We start from the raw sequence: 6,058 nt of genomic DNA, 5'->3' as shown, positions 1-6,058 counted from the left end.
CTAATGGGAATCTATGGTAGGGTGGATATCTCTTCTAAATGGCTGACCACACAGTCCTTGGCATGGGTGTGTGTGTGTACACGCACACACATACTTACACACACACGGTTTGCCTTTGCCTACAGGGCTCCACAGTTGAAGACTGGTTCTGAGCAGGGTTAACTTTAGCCAGTCTTAGGACTGGAGTGTCAGCCTGCTGAAATGTTTCCCCTTTTTGGGAATGCCTGGTCTGCCTCCTGCCAATGCCAGTAACTGAAAAGTACCTCAAATTGTCATGCCCCCTCATGTTTAATAGTGACATCCTCCTAGGAGCAAGGCAATTCATGCTTCAAATACTGTTCACATGACAGTTAAACCTATAGAGAAGAAAGTATGAGCCAGGAAGTTGCAAACAGAAGATAGAAGCTTATGGCTAGGGCTGGCTAGGCTGGCAGGGACAAAGGCCCCTTGGTTATAGTAAGAGAAAACATGATATGGCATGATGACTAAGAAGCAAGCTAGATTCACTACGAGAAAACACAAGGTCAGGGAAGGCTATAGAGCAGTAGATTAAAATCAAGGGGTCTGCTGATGTGGTAGAAGTGGGTGACCCTTGCTACCTTTTAGTCTAAGATGACTTTCAGTTCCCAGGCTGAGGTGGCTGTGCAGCCACCCGATAAGAGCCCATGAGCTCCACCACCCTGTCAACTTGTACGTGACTCAGATGGAGCAGGTAGTTGTGCAGGTGTGGCCAAGAGCTACAAACAGGTCTCAGGCTCACAGTTGTCCAGCGTAGGTCTCTACCCACTTCCCTAGCCCCAAGTCAGAAGAAGGCAAGCCAACCAGATGGGGAGGCAATCTGGAAGGAAGACGCTGTCTAGTCCAATTCCTGGAGGTGACTGAAAGTGTCACACAGTTTGGGAATCTGCACAGGAACAAAAACCAAAACCTAAAGAATGGGAGAGAGTTGTGTGGATGTGCAGTTTCTACAGATGAGCCTGTCACCCCCACATTCGCTGTGCAAGCATGCCTGTGAGCTGCTCTTGTGGCTCTCCATACCCACAGTGTGACGTCACCCACCGACATACAGAAGCCCCTCTGAAGGCTCTGAACTCCGCATGCTGTCATTTCCATGCCACGGGTAAGGAAAATGATAGCAAGGATATGTTTGCGCAAAGCCAGAAAGCCAGTGATAACACTGGATGGTACTGGCAGCACACCCCTGTAATCATAGCACTTGTGAGGTGGATGTAAGAGCATCAAGAGTTCACAGCTAGTCTCTGAGACATAGCAAGTTCAAGACCAGCCTTATCTACATGAGACTCTCAAACAAAACAACAAAGCTAGAACCAGATGGAGCCAAGTCTCGCTACGCTACTCATCTTGAGCCTCAGCCTTGAGCCTCTCTCAGTAGTTTGGTTACATGTCCGTGTCTCATCTGATGCTCACAAGTTTAGCCCCCCTGCCTCAGAGAAGAAAGCCATTTTGCAGGGCAAGGATTGCAACCTTACTTATTGGCCTTTGATGGGAAGTATAGAAAGGGACCTGGTGTGGGGGGAGGGAGGTGCTCCCATTACTCTTCCTTGTATATTTGAGGCTAGAACTGGGTGCATGGTTTCTAAGAACTGGCTTTTACAGAAAGGGGCACCCATCTATTCAGGTGTTATGTGTTCCCATTTTGATGACAGAGAGGGAAGTCACCCACTATAAAAGTTCTAGCAAGTGACTTGGAGTAGAAGCCAGGTCCCTAACTCAACTTGCTTTTAAAAAACAACAAACAAAAACAAACAAAAAAGAAAACACTTTGCTCACCATGGGAACAGCCATAGGCTCCCTTGCTTATTAGCCAGGTGGGACCGCCAGTCATCAGGACTCACCTCCATCCATTGCCTGAGCGCCCTCTACAGCTGTGACCAGATGAGTCTTTCTACCATGTCTTAGGAAGCACTCTATATTCACCTGTGTAAGTCAGCCTTTGCCTGCTGCTGTGTTCCAGGCATAGAAATCAAATGAAGATACAGCATGTCAGAGGCCAAACTAGATAAACAGTAACTCCCAGCGGGTTACAGATGTCCTCACAGACCTCTCAGGTGTGAGAGGCATGTGGAGGAAGTGGCCGGGTCTTCCTACGATGGGCAGGAAGTAAGCCAGCTAAGTTGTCAAGGAAGTAAGGGTGGAGAGTGGTAAATTAGGAAAGCCTTGTCTGTAGAGAAGCTTGTTGGTTGGTCACTTCCAGGCGCACTCAGACTGCCTGGAATGGATGGTTAACCTGGCAAGGGGATGGCTTGCCAGGATGTCACGAGGAGCCCTCTTTAGATGGCGTAGAAGAGACAGCTCTGCCAGTGGGTAACTTCCTGCCGTAGACCTGCAGTTTCACTAACAGGTGGGATAATAACGGCAGGCAGCGGCTGGGGGATCACTTGTGATGTGGGCAATGTTCAGAACAGAGCCTGGGCGCGTCACATTGTGTGCCATGTTTCTGTTGTGGGGAACCACATGGAAGAGTTGAGCCTGAGCAATGGGACCCGGCAAGGCATCTAAGGAGCAGATTGGAGGGGCCAGCTTTGGGAAGGGTGCTGCTGGGAGGTGCGGCACACACCAGAAGGATCTGGAAGTCAAGGAAATGTGACAGGCTGGGCGGGACAGAGGCCGGAGTTGAGGAGGTGACTGGCTGGCAGGAGTGGGGCAGAATCCAGGAGTTACCTAGATGGCGACATGAGGGGCTGTAGGGAAAGTGTCACTTGCCCTTGATGGTTTCTGGATAAGAAGGGACCGACATGGGATCCAGTAGGTCCACTGGTAGGCATGAGATCCCAGAGCAGTCACAGAAGTGTCTGCGGCACCAGCTTACAGCTGGCACGATCAGGAACCCAGCTGTCTAGCAGCAAACAGATGAGTGGGTAAAGATGATGTGGGATCTAGGGATGGCACTGCCTGAGCACAAAGACCACCAGAACCCTGCCATCTGCCGCAGCATGAGAATGGCATGCTAAGTGAGACAGCCTGATCAGAAACAAATCATGTCCTGGTAAGTGGAATCTGAGGAAACCCAGCAACAGAAGCAATCAGAAGAAAAGTGGGAACAGAGGCAGGTGATGGGAGGGAGGGGCCACGAGAGAGAGGTTAAAGGTTAAAATCTCAGCCTTTGAGACCATCCCACAATTTGGTGAGTTGTTACCAACAGCATTTCATACACTTCAAAATTGCTGAGGAAGTACATTTCAAACGTTGTTACCACAGACAAAATATTGAGGTGACAGATCCTGCTGGCTAACTTATCCTATGTTTTAATCTTATGTTGTACCTCGTAAGTACGTACAGTTAGAATTTGTTAATTTATTGTTACAAGTAAAAAGCTGACTTGGGGTCTGCTCTTACTGAAGAGCCGGTTGGAAAGGTGTTAAGACTATGGTAAGGGAGTGATGTTCTGCTCTTAAATGTGTTCCTCTCTGCACGGCCCCCTCCATTACTACCTAACTTGAAGGCCACACTTCAGATTCTGTAAAAGATGCACTGGTAGCAGGATCAGAGCCACCCTTAGCCCGGCCTGGGCTATAAATAGCATGGAGCCAGGAGTTTTCTGAGGCAGTGCTGCAGGGAGACATGGCCAGGAGGTGACATCTCAGCTGTCCCTTTATCATACCCTGGTGTTCTGTGTGTATCCACAGAACAGTTTGCTAAGGGCTGAGATCAGGGCGAGAAGACCAAAACATGCCAGCAGGCAGGCCAGGCGCTGGCTCGAGGCCCCCAAGGCAGAGCTACCTGCAGGCCAGTGCTGCAGAGGCCCCAGTGCCAGGCCACTGACTAAGCTTGATGCCAGCAGGAAGAGCATGAGGCTCTCATGTGTGCTCTAGCACAGCATGGCAGACAACCACGGTACCAAGGAGACCAGCAAGAGGCTTTCATGATAAAACACCCAGCTAGGAAGCATGGGAGGCTGTCTGCTTTCACAGCACGGCAGCAGAGGAAGCCACTTCCTCCCACTGAAGCCACCAGGCTGGGAGGATGATAGGCATTTTTCTTTCACAGGAAGAAGCCAATTGTAGGCTTATAATCCAAAGTGGTCCCGTAACGAAAATTCGTCAATGGGCACACATTGGCTTTGCGAGCTGGAAATCCCGCATCACTAATTGGCTCTGTGAATGTGGCCTGTGTTGCTGAGATGATTCTCCTGTGAGAAGCATCAAGGGAAGAGCTGCACATCGGCCTCTGAGGTACCCAGAAGCCACTCGTCACCATTTCATCTCGACATCCCTGTCCAGATGCTCCTGCCATGGCTCCTGCTCCCCACCTGCCTTCACTGAAGCTTATCACAGTCCCGATCACAGTCCATCACTGAGGATAGCCAGGGCGGGAGCCTGGAGGCAGGAACTGAAGCAGAGACCAGAGAGGAACACTGCTTACTGGCTTGCTCTCCCTGGCTTGCTTAGCTACCATTCCTATACAACCCAGGACCACCTGCCCAGGAGTGCTGCGGCCTGCCGTGGCCTAGGTGATGGTCCCTCTTGCATAAATCATGTATAAAGAAAATGTTCCACAGGCTTCCCTGGAAGCTCATCTGATGGAGGCAATTGTTGGTTGCCATTCCCTCGTGCCAGACAATTTATTTTAGCTTGTGCCAAGTTGACACTGAAACCAATGTATACAATCGTGCTGTAGGCCAGGGCCCCTATTAAGGCTTGTACCCCAGACCTTCCTAGAGCTCCTGCAGGGTCACTCCTTGACCTTCTCTGTCAGCCCATCTCTCCCTTTCAATGCTGGCCAAAGACCCTCCCACCAGGACACTTGGTTAACTGGCTTCTGCTCTCATAAATCACTTCCTCGTGCTGATTGGACAGAGCTTACAGGAATCCTGAAGTTTTTAAGCAAGCTGTTGAGTCTCCCCCCAAAAGGCGGCAAGGCTTCTTACATCCAAGAATGAGTCTTTTGGTTATCCTAGCACAGCCTGGTCATACCATAGTTTCTCAGAAAAGTTACTAATAAGAATTTGTCTGTCTCATCCAGAATGACTCTGGTATGTTCCTGAAGGGCCCCGGACTCTGGGCATCTGAGACTCTTTCCTGCCTGAGAAGGGGCTTCTGCCTGTGGTTCCAGGGAACCTGAGTCAGTAGTTCTGAGATGGTGGGCATGAGGATCCTGTCAGATTCTTAATCTGTAACTAGGGAAAATGTGAAGTTATTGTTTTTCAGAATAATACTTAGGATTGTTTTCTTTATCTTAATTTTTAAAGATTTATTAACTTATTATGTATACAGTGTTCTGTCTGCATGTATGCCTGCACACCAGAAGAGGGCACCAGATCTCCTTAAAGATGGTTGTGAGCCACCATATGATTGCTGGGAATTGAACTCAGAACTCTGGAATAGCAGTCAGTGCTCTTAACCTCTGAGCCATCTCTCGAGCCCCCAACAGTGGGGGGTTTTAAGTACTGGTTCATACCCAGGTCACAGCTGGGCCTGCAATACTCTGAGAGCTGACCTCATCCAATGATTCCATGTAACCATCACTTCTGTGCTGTGGTAAGAATTTTGCATCTCATTTATGTTTCGATCTTACTTTCTTTCAAAAAATGGCATCTCAGATAAACCAAGACAGAAGTATATTTTTCTAGACTCGAGGCTCTAGAGAAAGTGACCTGTGAAGTGAGCAATGAACAAACAGCCCTAGGGTTGTGCTATGCTAAAGAGCAGGGGCCTGTGTCCTCAGCATCCGGGCCTCACAACTTTGACAGATGGCACCTGTGGTTGAAGAACTTGATTGGAAGTGCCTGTAAGTCTGAGTTCTGGGTGGGGTCTGTGAGTGCCTGCCTTTCCGGTGCTCACTCAACTCAATGGGGATCTGACAGCCTTGGATCATCACCCAAATCCCCTGCTTCAGGGTTTTAGGCTCCTTTCATTCTGCAGAAGGTTGGGAGCTAGAGAGCCCTGGCGGTGAGGATTTGATGAAAACCTCACCAAAGACTGTCTTTAAAACTCACTTGGCTTCATCATTTGCTCCAGAGATCAGCTTCCTTGTTAACTTATCACATTGCCCACTCTCCTCCAATAGTTGGAGTGTAAGTTAGTCTGTTGTGGTTTTA

At 49.2% G+C, this 6,058-nt stretch overlaps 1 protein-coding gene across 2 annotated transcripts in view; it reads right to left on the bottom strand.

Annotated features, from left to right (window-relative positions):
• Positions 1-6,058, bottom strand: part of Tmod1 (tropomodulin 1) — a 76,172-nt gene that overhangs the window by 1,665 nt on the left and 68,449 nt on the right. The window lies entirely within an intron of this gene.

Source organism: Arvicola amphibius, chromosome 11 (assembly GCF_903992535.2).
Source record: "Arvicola amphibius chromosome 11, mArvAmp1.2, whole genome shotgun sequence".
NCBI lineage: Eukaryota > Metazoa > Chordata > Mammalia > Rodentia > Cricetidae > Arvicola > Arvicola amphibius.
The sequence above is the reverse complement of the archived record's forward strand: the minus strand, read 5'-3'. Positions and strand labels throughout refer to the sequence as shown.